General features: G+C 44.4%; 1 pseudogene; it reads right to left on the bottom strand.

The window, feature by feature from the left end:
• Positions 1-4,526: 4,526 nt before the first annotated feature.
• Positions 4,527-13,296, bottom strand: LOC137522285 (chymotrypsin-like elastase family member 2A; annotated as a pseudogene).
• Positions 13,297-13,600: the final 304 nt, after the last annotated feature.

Genomic DNA, 13,600 nt, shown 5'->3' with positions numbered 1-13,600 from the left:
GGATCCGGATTTTGAAAAGGGGTATCCGAGCAGCACTGGTGGCGGGATATTCAAATAAGCTCTGGTGAGTATGTGTCTGTTCTCTGCTGCACCGTTCTACTATTCAGATAGGTAGGGAGACAGAGACAGGCCCCCTTAGTTCCCCCATCCCACTTTTTCCCCCTGCGGAGGCTATGGGGGCTACAGTCGCATTCTTGTAATAGTAGAAGATGCTCTCACAATACATGTCCAACATCTCTGCTAAGTGGGCTTGCCTACTACAAGTTAAAATATACATTGTACTTGAGTTTAGTTCTACCCAAGTGTACCCAAAGCTTCCCACATCCTTCAGGGGCATAACTAGAAATCACTGCCCCCCCTTGCAAAACTTTAGATGAGGCCCCCCTCCCTCCCCTCCTTTCCTCAAGCATCGCTACAGTACACAGTACTTGGGGAGGGGTAGAAAGGCTGTGGGTAGAGCAGCACTGTACACAAGAGCCTGCTGCACACTGAATAGGGACTGTCTACAAATCTTTGTCTGCAAAATTGGGCCCCCCAGAGGCGGCATTACTTGCAGGGTCTATTGTTACGCCCCTGCACATCCTCCTGGCCCCAAAACATATCCAACAAGAGTTTGTCGGATATGTTGCGTTGCCGTGCTGCTCTTCATGATGAGAGCGGCTGTACTGCACCTGCGCAAGTACAACACAGGTGCAGCACAGCTAAGTGAATGCACAAAGAGAAGTGCATTAGAGATTTACAAGGGGGTCCTGGGAAGCGGAAGTGCTCTCTCGAAGGACCTGGGGAGCTTCAGAAGGATCCAGAGATTCCCTCTTCTTAGGTAAATGTCTGGCTTTTTTTTAGTTTTTTTTCTCCGTTTGCACCACGGAGTGGAAGTTACTTTTGTAGAACCTATTTTGTATAAATGTTTTACTTGCGTGGCCTGAATTGATAAGGTGTGAAAACATCTCCTGGGACAAAGCTCTGGAGAAAAGATTAATGGATGTGAAACAAGCCACCTGGGGCAGGTAACCTGAGGGAAGAGATATGCTTTGTGTATGAGAGCCAAGAGTCCTGACCAGCTGTGCCAGGAAATTCAGATGAACTTCCCACCATAGCTGATGTGACCAATCCTATCATCAGTGGCAAGTACCGGCTACATCTATAAATAAAGGTGGCACTGGTGGCCAGAAGTCAACTGAGTGGAAGCGCTCCAGGGAGACAGATCTAACTGCAGTGACTCTTCAAGCAAGCCGAAGACTGCAGGGAACATGGAGAGATGCCTCCAAGCATAAGGACCGGAGTCAGACTGGAATCAAACCGGGGATCAAGATCAGTGTTGTCAAACTCAATCACGAAAAGGGCCAAAATCTACAACATAGTCATGGGCTAAATTGTTTATTAAGATTCAGCATTTATTTATTGAACAGTCTCAAACTAATGATTGAAACTGCTGCTCCCCTTTCTGCAGAGTAACGCAGTGGAGTAGTTTAATACTTACCTGCTTCAGCACAGCTTCGGGTCTCCTCTTATCCTCCTGGCAGACACATGATCTATGCAGCATTCCACTGGCTCCTGAGGCATGTCATGTGATCAGGAAAAGGAGGTATGGAAACACAGAGCGTGCAGCTGCCAGAAAGAACAGAAGAGGCAATGCAACGCTCTGTGGGGAGATGATTTCAGGGGGAAGGTGTATTTGTGTGTGTATGATTCACCAGTTCCCGGGGGAAAGTTTGTGTACTTGGATCCAAGAAGGGGGCACCAGGATAGTTTTTTTTTTTGGGGGGGGGGGGGCAGAAAGGGGGTCCCATGGGTTATTTGCACAAAGTGACAATGTTTTAGTCAGAAACACTGTCACCCGTGAGCTCCTTTGGACTGGAAGACTGTGTGCAGTCTTTCTTTTGCTGATTACAATGATGGACATTGGAAACTGTCAAGAACTACATAAAATGGCAAGGATGGCCATTTTATGTGGCTTTTGGGCCACATTTGGCCCGTGGACCTTGTGTTTGACAGCTGTGATCTAGACAGAACTCCCAGAGAAAAAGCCCAATGCCTTCTAGCAAGTTACAGAAACTTGGATTCAGGAGCCAGGGTGCCGGTTCCTTATCCGATTGCTCAGATTTTGGCCCTTACAACTGGGCACATGGGTGTTTCCAAAGAGTTCCTAATGCCCACCAGCAGTGGGCATAGTGCGTAGTGTGGAGTGTAAGTCTATGTTTCCTCACTTTATAAGTCGCCCCTTCTTCACTGTTGATAGCCATAGTAGCTGCTATACAGAGTTGGGGGGGGGGGGGGGGGGGGGATTCTCTCTGCAACTACTATACCTGGGGGATAATTCCGACATGTCCGATCTGTTTCAGGAAAATTATGGGATTGATTTTGCAGTTATCGAAAAATCAATCCTGTTATCGACCAGGAGCAGTTTGGACATGCACACACAATATAGCTTTCGGACAGATTACCAGACTATCGGATCTTGCGTACTTAGCATTATAGTAAGCTCTGACAGTGAACAGATTGAAGCTGCAGGAAGCCATATTTTACACAAAAAGAAAAGCTCTGGTGTGTGTAGTTAGTGAATGTATCCTGTGTGCAGCTCTTAAAGCCAATGGGTACCGCTGTAAAAATAAAAAGTCAGATACTCACTCACCTAAGGAGAGGGAAGGCTCGGTCCTAATGAGCCTTCCCTCTCCTCTCCTGGTGCCCTCGGTGCTGCGCTGGCTCCCCTGTTCGCATCCTTCGGAGGTCTTCGGACTTCGGAGGTCTTCGGGAGCACTCGGGCTTTCGAAGACGGGCCGCTCCATACTACGCACGCGCGATTGCGTCATAACGGACGCTCGCGCATGCGTAGTATGAAACAGATCGGACATGTCGGAATTATCCCCCAGGTATAGTAGTTGCAGAGAGAATCCCCCCCCCCCCCCCAAAGGCTTCCGAAACATCCCTTCGGCAGCGGAAGTGGCGGTATTTGACCGAACTGGTCGAATACTGCTACGGGGGATCCTGCGTGGGACCGGGCACCGGGAGAGGAGAGGGAAGGCTCATTAGGACCGAGCCTTCCCTCTCATTAGGTGAGTATCTGACTTTTTTATTTTTAAAGCGGTACACATTCACTTTAAAGAGACACTGAAGCGAGACTAAATCTCGCTTCAGCTCTCATATGTAGCAGGGGCATGTGTGCCCCTGCTAAAACGCCGCTATCCCGCGGCTGAACGAGGGTCCCTGACCCCCCAACCCACCCCCCGCAAACCTTGGTCGCAGACTTGGTCGCTGACTTTGCTTCCTGGAGGCAAGGGCTAACGGCAGCAGCCCTGCCTCCCAGCGCGTCTATCAGACGCGCATCGCCGCCTCTCCCCCGCTCCTCTCAGTGAAGGAAGACTGAGAGGGGCGGGGGAGAGGCGGAGATACGCGCTGACAGACGCGCGTGGGGCAGGGCTGCTGCGGTTAGCCCTGCCCCAATGCGGAAGCGCTCCCCCGCATTACGGAGGGGATTTGGGGGGACAGGGACCCCCATTAAGCCGCGGGATAGCGGCATTTTAGCAGGGGCACACGTGCTCCTGCTATCTATGAGGTCTGAAGCGAGATCTATTCTCGCTTCAGACTCTCTTTAAGCTAGTCCTTGAGCCACACATGAAGCAGCTGAAAAGCTGTCATGAATCATTCAGTACGATGGACTGAGATAATTTATGCATAGTTTGTACACACTGTAAGTAAATTTAGTAAAAGCTAAATGAATGCAAAACTTAACCAATGGCTAGTAATTGTTTTTGAATCAGGAAATAAGTAATGCCAATGAATGCCTACACAAGTGAGATAAAGCAGGTGTTATGCTAGGTACACACCATGCAATTTTCTGGCAGAATTACCAGATCGATTCCTTCCAACATGTTCGATCAGAATTTCAATCAATTTTTTGATTTTCTGATCGTTTTATTAAAACCTTCTTTTTTCAATCTTTTGTTTTTTAATTTTTATAGAAATGAATGAAAAGTGATTGAAAAAATAATCGAAGAAACGCTCAGAGAATTGATCAAAATCAGATCGGACATGTTGGAAATAATCGATCTGGCAGGTAAATCTGCCAGAAAATTGTATGGTGTGTGCCTAGCATTAGGCTCCAAAGAGTTTTCTGCATAACTCCTACCTGTCAGAGCGTGCCAGAGACATGTTAATTCACTTTTGTTAGCAGGACCAGTTCTAGACTTTTTGCTGCCTGAAGCCAACTTGTACAGTCTGCTGCCCTGAATCATGTGAGTCAGTCTGCTTCATGGTAGGGCCGTCCCTGGTTGCTAGCAGTCTTCTGCAGTGAATATGGCAGTGTTATAATGGTATATATAACTGTAGTATTTAATAAACTGTAAGAAATATAAGTCAATAAATACATCCTGGTCAAATGAGGTCCTGGTTGTGAATAAAGATTTTATTGTTACAGAAATGAGAAATCATGCATTTATATTATATGATCACAAGTTGAAAAGCACGTCCCGACCACAGCACGATATATAATACTTGTGGAATAAACGTCAGCCCATGGGAGTCCAAGTTTAATTGGCAGCAATGGTCTGAAATACAAGAAAACACAAAATTATCTTTAACCACTTGAGGACCCCCCACCCCCCTAATTTTTTCAATTTAGGCCACTGCAGCTTTAAGGGCTCGCTACAGGGCCATACAACTCAGCACACAAGTGATCCCCCCCCCTCTTTTCTGCCCACCAACAGAGATTTCTGTTGGTGGGCTTTGATGCTCCTGGAATGTTTATTTTTATTTTTTTTTTACAAATATTTAATTGTTTTTTTTCTAAATAAATATAGCTATTTTTTTTTAATTTTTGGCTCCAGCCCCTCCTCCCCCCCTTCCCCCGCCAGCTAATCAACGCAATCGGTTGTCATAGGCATCAGCCTATGAGAGCCAATCGCTCTCCTGCCTCCCAGGGGGACAGCCATATCACGGCTGTCCCTGGTACAGAGATGCCTTAGATTGCAGCGCTGTACAGAGTGAATAGGCGGTGGTTTCCTGGGGCTGGCGCCGCGTTCACGCCTATCAGCATGACGCGGTCGTTTGGTAGTTGACTGATACGGCACCACTGTACCATGTATCTACACCCCTGTGCCCTTCACTTCTGCACCAGGGTAGTAAAAACACATATGGTGGCATTCTCGGCAGTGTGCGTGCGTGTATGCGATCACGACTGCCTCCCCTCCCTCGCGGCAGAGCACTGATCAGGGAATAAGAACATGTGTTCCATTCACCAGTCCCGTGGTGAATGATCATCCGGCAACAATGAAATGCCGATGGTCATTCACAAAATGTAAGTAAACACTACAGTTTTACTCTACTTCCTGTTCAGTACACAGGATAGTGTGGGGACACCTAGTTGCCAAAAAGTTAATTACACATACTTTCCTTAAAATGAATAAATACAAATAATTAATAATAATTTTAACCCCTTATTTTCCTCTCTGCTATAGTTAAAATAAAACACTTGTAAATTAAAAAAAAAAAAATCATAGCATAAAAAAAAAATCATAGTTACCTTAGGGACTCAGCTTTTTTTTTAATATGCATGTCATAATGGTATGTCACTATTATTTTTGCAACTTAAGTCTCCTAGTTATTGATATAGTATAAAGAAACATAAAATGGAAAAAATACATCTTTGGCTGTATTCACAGTGGGACGTTGCGGTTTAATGCGGTGTTAAAGTCGCAAGATGTCTGCATTAAGAGGTAATGCACTACAAGCAGTGCGTTACCACAACGCAACAATATTTGATGCGACTTTAGCGTCGCACTGTGAATGGCCCATAGGATTAGCATTGCAGTGCGGCAAGCACTTTATAACATGCGACCATAACGTCGCACTGTGAATGCGACCTTTATTTACAAATAAAATATTATCCCCATACATTGTACTAGGAACATAATTTAAATGTTGCAATAATTGGGACAAATAGGCAAATACAATGTGTCAATTTTATCTATTGTAGTGCATTTTATTTTAAAACTATATAATGGTTACAAACTGAGAAATTATTATTTTTTCCCTTTGAAATTCCTATAAAATAAAATAATTCTTAGCAAAAAGTACCCCCCAAAGAAATAATCATTGCATAATTTGTGGCAAAAAAAATGATGTATAGATCATTTCAGTGTGATAAGTAGCAATAAAGTTATTGGCAAATGAATGGGAGGAGCCTGATGTGTGAAAATTGTTCTGGTTTTTAAGGGGAAATAACCTGTGATGGGGAAGTGGTTAATAATCTAATGCAGTTGTGTTTATGACATTTATTGCCTCATCACTATACCAAAAAAAAACCTCCTAAAGGACTAATACAGGAAAGCTTAAACATTCTATAGCAAATAGTAGTTTAGGCCTTGGATCTGGTTTCCATCACGTTTTAGGGTTAGGTACTGACCGTGCTGATCCAGCTGTCGAAGGCAGAGACGCGAGTGAAAACAGTTGGCTTCAGGGGGTAGTTACATCCCAAAGAAGATCCAAAGCTGACAATACCATGGACTTCCCATACACCTTTATCATTCAAGCAGTTCAGAGGTCCTCCAGAGTCGCCCTGCCGGAATAAAGCACAAGAGGTTCCATTGGCAATGAATATATAAAAATAAATGCAGTGCTATAGAAGTAAAAGATGTCCATTCTGGGGATTCAGCCCACCTTCATCTGAGCATTTGCATCACAAATTCAACCAGCGATTTCCACCATGAATTTGCACTACATGTGAATCCGGGTTGAATTGGTGGTGGAATTCACTTTAGAACCCGCTGTTTGACCCGTTTATTCTGACCTTCTCACCAGAGGAGAGGAACACAATAAATGAGTCATGAAGCACTCTCCAATACCTTCAAAAGTTATTTCAACTGGAAGTCTACCAGTGCATGGATAAGTAAATCACAGCTCCAACACTCATAAACACTCAAAAGGCAATGAAAGTGGTGATCAGAGAACAACATTTTCAAGTTCAGTCTGGCGGCAAATCAGCTTCAATCTCGGTAGCAAATTTTATCATGAGGCTACTTAGGCGAGAACAAAGTTGTCCCTATGGCGGCTCTCAAACTTCCCTGGTGTTGCTGGTGCCCAAACTATGCAGTTCTCATCTTCCTTCTGGTATTCTCTAACAGTTTTTACTTTAGGTGCTCCAAGCTCTCTCTTTGAAAACACGCCTCAGCTGCGCTTAACATGTATCCTTACCAATCGGCATTGCGGCCATGCTTATATCCCCAGCAAAAGTTATTTTACCACCAGGATTTCCTGGTTTTTTTTATTTCTCTTTATTTGTTTGGGTTTTTTTTCAACAGGAAACTCTGGGGAAAATTTTGTCGGGGATAGCTGTATAACCACAGAAAGAATATATAGGGATCCCTGGCAAATATACTATAAGGGCTTTCCTTTAAAAACACAATTGTCAATAGAAATAAAACGATCATAAACAGAGTTGTTTTCTTTCTCTATTTGCAATCATTTTCTAATCTATTCGAATGAACCAGCATCACGAAAATGATCTACAAAAATCTCTACCACCGATCTGAAGGTCGATGAAAATTTAACAAAACTTCCAGCAACAATTTTGCTTATCGCTAACTGTAAGGCTAACTTGTACTGTTATTTATAAAAATAATGTCCATTCATTAAATTATAGCCACAAGAAGGGGGGCATTTACCGTTACGAGTGTATCTATGGTATGGATTCATACTTGAACTTAGTAATTCATACTTGAGAGTATTTTATTGTATTCTTGTTTTCAGGAACATGCTTTAAGATGGGCTTTAAGAGCTATAGGAGTTGTTAAATGGGTGCTTGCTTGGTAAGCTTACCCAAGGGTGGATGTACCATGAACCATGAAGCCACCTGAATCACGTGATTCAGGTGGCAAAATCTAGGGGGCAGCGTTTGGACAAACAGTTTGGCCCACCTGCCGCCTGACTCCGCTCTACTCTCCTGCCCGACGTCCTGGCACATACACTACCCTACTCATCCACCTATCCCTGAATCCCCATCCTCATCTGACCGGTGGCACCTGTCACAACAAATCAGCTAGGGGTGCTGGCACCAGACAGGCCAATCATAGACGCCTGCTGCTCTTTTTGCTAACTAGTGCAGATGGTCGTGCAGCGAGGACCACAGCACCATCGAAGGGAAGGGGGTGTTTTGTATATATATAATATCAGGGGAGCCTCTAGCCATTTTGTCACTCCAGGCGAGAAAACCTGTGGCACCTACCACACTAAGGCGCAGGGGACAGAGGTGGCACATGGGGACAGAATGAGGCACAAAGGGACACAGAAGGAGGCACATGAGGACAGAAGGAGGCAGAGTGGGACTGAAGGAGAAACAGGGGGGCAGAGGTAGCACAAGGGGACAAAGGAAGGTACAGGGGGACATAAGTAGCCCCAAAGGGAGACAGGAGGATAAAGGGAGACAGAAGGACAAACGGGGTCAGACAGCAGATGCAGCAGAAGCAAGTAATAGGACACCCATGGGCGGGGCTTAGTCAGGGGCAGGGCTACGTTCAGGAGCGGAGCTTAATTCAGCAACATGGCGCCCCCAGGACCAATGGCACTCCAGGCAATGGCCTGTACTGCCTATGCCTAAAGGCTCCCCTGTATAATATAACTCTATTTATCTATCTATCCATCCATGCATTTTTTTTTTTGGGGGGGGGGGGGGGGTCCTTCAAAGTCTAGAACCGGCCCTGAGCTTACCCACCACTCACTGAGTGCCCCACAGCAGACTACTCCAAAAGAACAAATTGAACAGAAATGCCCCCATTCACACTGCAGCCGTTGACCATCTGTGTTCAGCACCTGTGTGAGCTGATTGATCTTGTAATACCCCGTACAATCCTAGTTGTTTGGTTGGTGCAGCTATCTGTGTTTTCTTTCCTCAAAACACTTGGTACTAGAAAGAACCAACGTTCATCACACAACTATCCTGCAGGAAACAACAGCTGGCTGCAGGAACCTCTACATAATATCTCTTACATTGCAGCCAGAGACAATGCCATCTCCTCCACCGCAGATCATGTTGGTGCTCACGTAGCTTCCCCACCAGTCAGGCTTAGTGCAGTTCTGGTGGTCCACCACCAGAAGAAGACCTTGCTGCAAGGCATCAGCAGAGGGTCCACCAGCTGCAATACAAACACGAAGACACAACTTAATATCTCACCTGTCTATTTTTCATTAATCTAAACTATTGGTCTTCTTTTTATTCATTAGTTGAAAAAGCAAAAAAAGACAAGAAAAAAAGATAAGCAAAGAGGAACTCTAGATGGATTTCCTCCAAGAGGCCTGTCTTTAGACTTTAGAGAGAATAGTTGTCGGCATCTGCAGATGGGTACAGTTAAAAATGGCGCATGGTGAAAAATTAACTTGATGGATGTATGTCTTTTTTCAACCAAAGTAGCTATGCAACTGTGTACTTGCAAAATACAGTGTAATTCATCCCCCCCCCCCCCCCCCCCCCAGATATCCCAGAACTAAAATAAAACTTTGCCTAGAGTTGGCATTTTAACATACATACTGTAGAGACCATTTTCCCCATCAGCGTTGGCCAACTAGAAAAACAGTAAATCGAAAACAGACTTACTCTGGAGGTTTCCCCAGCCAGTAACGTAGCAGCCAAAGTCATGTGGGAGGAGCTTTTCTGCAGGGGGCAAGCAGCCTGGTTGGATGATGTCATTAAATGCCACTGCTTCTGCCAGTTTAATGACAGAGATATCGTGCCTGGTGGGCAGAAGTAGTAGTTACTAATAAAGTTTTCTCAGTGCTTCCGTTTTATTGCAAGCTCTTTTGGCCTGTATTGATGATCAGTATATATCTGTTCAATAAGGCCTACATGTGACAAACCTTGCTTTGTGGGGGACTCACCCATTGGCCAGAGAGTTGGGGTTCCAGTTTGGGTGATTGATGAGTTTGGTAACGCTGATGGTCCTGATGTTGGGCTCGCTCTGTCTCAGGTTGTGTCTTCCAAGCTGGACTCGGTAAACCCGGGAGGTGCTGCAAGAAAACACAATAATCATATATTTACAGGATGAAACAGTTGACAGTGAAATTGTCTGATACACTGCATATCTTTGACAATGTATGGGAGAATATAACATTTTATGGGGCATCGATGGGTGGTGATGGGTGGAATAACACGTTTCTGAAGCTTTGGTTGCTCTTCAGAAGGGTGAAACCCACGTCTCTACTCTACTCTTCTGTTCTGCTTGTGTTGCCATGACTCTCCTTTTTCATTTATTTTCTTTCTTTCTATTGCTTTTCTTTGAAAAACAAATCTTATGGTCTATCAATGGTAGAAATATTGGGAAGGCTGGTTGGTCTAGGGACGTTAGTAGGGAAATACACTCGTGTCCCCAGTACTTGGTATTACTGTAAGCAATGTAGAAGCATACATATGAACTGGCTGCCGGGAGACTCAGGAGCAAGATACAGCCGGTATATGGCTTATGCTGCTGCTGCACAAGTTCCCGGCGGCGTTAAATACTATTCCCCCTCTACGTTGACGTGGATAGTGCGAAATTATGTAATTTGGCTTCCCAGCTATTGCTGGAGGCCAAATTACAGTGTTCTAAATGTAACTTCAGCTCCGTCTTCTGACTGCACGGAAGTTACTCAGTGTGCACCACTATAGATGTAATTCCTATTACGGCCAATGGTGGCGCTGGCTGCGCCCAAATCTCCTGCACTGTAATTACAGCGCTCAATGTAGAAGCCTTTACCTTTGCTGTCATTTAGGAGTTGTTAGAAGTTATTGGGCTTGATTCACAAAGCGGTGCCAACAGTTAGCACGCTGGTGAAAAGCCCTTTATCACGCCTAAACTCAGTTTAGGCATGATAAGTTTAGGTGTGATAAGTTTAGGTGTGATAAGTTTAGGTGTGATAAGTTTAGGCATGATTACTATAGCACCAACTGGGTTAGCACCGCAGTGCACAGCTGATCCAAAGTTTTGCGCTAGCAAAGTCTGGTTCACTTCGCATAGAGTTCAATGGCGATGCTTTGCGTGCAGGACTTTGCACGCGATCTAAACTTATCTAAACTTATCACGCCTAACTTATCACGCCTAAACTGGCTTTTCACCAGCGTGGTGCAATGGTTATCAACCCTAAAGTCTCTAACTGGGTTAGCACCGCTTTGTGAATCGAGCCCATAATGGTTGTATGTCTTAGTTTTGCTCCTAAATTGATTGCTCCACTGTTGAATTATTGTGATTTGAACGGATTGAGAAATTCAATAAAAATTTGGAATATAAAAAAAGAAAACAAAATCATTAGAGATGTGTCTATAATCTGTCAAGAACACAGATCCTAATTCAGGTTAATTAACGATTCCATAATAACACATAGAGCCATATACTGTCAGGACTGGGAATCATATTTCTTATATCATCGAACTGGTAGAAACTGAGACTGGGTGACATACATTCAAAGTGCACCTGTCACACACATGGGGAGCCCAAAATAGGCACAGCTTTAAAGAAAAAGTATTCATGTTAATAATAAAGTGCACATCAGACACTATTTTAGTATGGATGAGACCGTTATTGTGTTTGAGCTCGTCAGGTACTCCTCAGATATTTTTATGATTCTGTCCATCCCAACACCTGCAACACTCAACCACCACATTGTACTATATGCCATTGTAGTTAGCAGCTCTTTAAAGAGGAATCCCAGTGAAAATAACACAATGAACAAAAATGCTTAATTTTTACAATAACTATGTATAAATTATTTACATTCTGACATTTATCACATGGTGACATTTTTACTGCTGGCAGGTGATGCCAGTGGAAGTAGATGCTGCTTGATTTTTTGGCAGTTGGAAACAGCTGTTATTTCCCACAAGGCAACAAGACTCCCACAGTGTGATGTCAGCACCATGGTCCTGACATCACACTGTGGGAGGGGTTTCACTACAATATCAGCCATACAGAGCCCTCTGATGATTGGTTCGAGAAAAGGAAATGATTGCTCATGGGTAAGGAGGTATCAGCTACTGATAGGGATGAAGGTCAATCCTTGGTCACGGTTTCTCTTTAATTTTAGTTTTCATCCTGGTCTTTATATATCATACATACCTAATGCAGTGAGCAGCAGTCAGCACCCACTGGCTGGAGATCAGGGACCCACCACAGGTGTGATACCACAACCCCAAGGAGGTGTACTGGAGGGATACCTGTCAATAAGAAACAATACTGCTCAGTCCTAGTAAACAGCACATGACACATTTTGTACACAGTGGAGAAAGGCAGCACTACTTAAGACAAACAGCAAATGACTAGCTGCACGAGTGTGCAGAGCCTACTAATACACAACATTCAAGTCTGCACCCCCTATTGCTACACCCCAGTGTATATGGGAGGGAGGGGGGCACTAGAAAGCAGGGAGCTGTATAGGGGAGGGAGGGGACTACTAGACACCAGGGAACTGTATAGGGGAGGGGCCACTAGAAAACATGAATTTGTATAGGGAAGGGAGGGGACTACTAGACACCAGGGAACTGTATAGGAATGGGAGGACCACTAGACACCAAGGAACTGCATAGGGAAGAGTGGGGGCCACTAGACACCAGGGTACTGTACTGGGGAGGGAGGATGGCCACTAGACACCAGGGAACTGTATAGGGGAGAGAGAGAGGACCACTAGACACAAGTGAACTGTATAGGGAAGGGAGGAAGACCACTAGACACCAGGGAACTGTATAGGGGTTGGAGCGGGGCATTAGTCACCAGGGAACTTTATAAGGGAGAGAGGTGACCAGTAGATATTGAGGTTGGCTCACAACTAGGTCCCAGTGTTAAATTTCGGCCCATGTTATATTGGAGTTTGACACCCCTGCTCTAAGCTAAACATCACTGAAAGAGCAGAGCTACATTTACTATACACCAATATATGGATATAGGAAGTGTTTCTGATGCTACAACCAGGAAAATTACCATAAAAGTGGGTATCCTGAATAATTCACTACATTCTACCTAATGTCACTACAGGGCCACTTTAATGAACCCCACCTTTCCTGATTTAGTCCCATTCATTAATTTGAGCTGTGCCAAAAAAGTGAGAGGACCTCGGCCCTTGAGGACTGAAGTTGGGCAGCCCTGTTCCAGACAATAAAACCTTCAAAGTACATGGATGCTTTTATACCCATGGTATATATTCATCACTTACCTGCCAAGGCCAGCTGTTTGGCACGGCAGCCTCCCCATTGACTACCCTGGACACTGATGGCTTGTAGGCGGGAACACCACAGCCGTATGCTGGAGAAAAACACGAGGCCACCAAAAATCATGTCAATATCATGTAAAACAGATCTCTTATTTCTAAGAAAGCTGTCATGTTTTAAGACATAACAGTAGAGCAAAACCAACCAAAAGTGAGCAAATGATGAGTTAGATTACACTCAAATAAATACCAATACACACAAGAAAGAGAGGCTAGTGAATGGTTAAATGCCCAAAAAATATTCAGCTATAGTAAACAGAATAACATACATAGAAAGTGAAATAATCTGTCTTTGAACATTGTTGGAAGATGTTGGTTTTGCCTTGGGCAAAGTCAAGGTCTTGAACAATATGCCACATTAATAGTTTGTTAGGATAAAATC

This window comes from Hyperolius riggenbachi, chromosome 6, assembly GCF_040937935.1.
Source record: "Hyperolius riggenbachi isolate aHypRig1 chromosome 6, aHypRig1.pri, whole genome shotgun sequence".
In the NCBI taxonomy this organism is placed as follows: domain Eukaryota; kingdom Metazoa; phylum Chordata; class Amphibia; order Anura; family Hyperoliidae; genus Hyperolius; species Hyperolius riggenbachi.
This window is presented reverse-complemented; position numbering and strand designations above follow the sequence as displayed.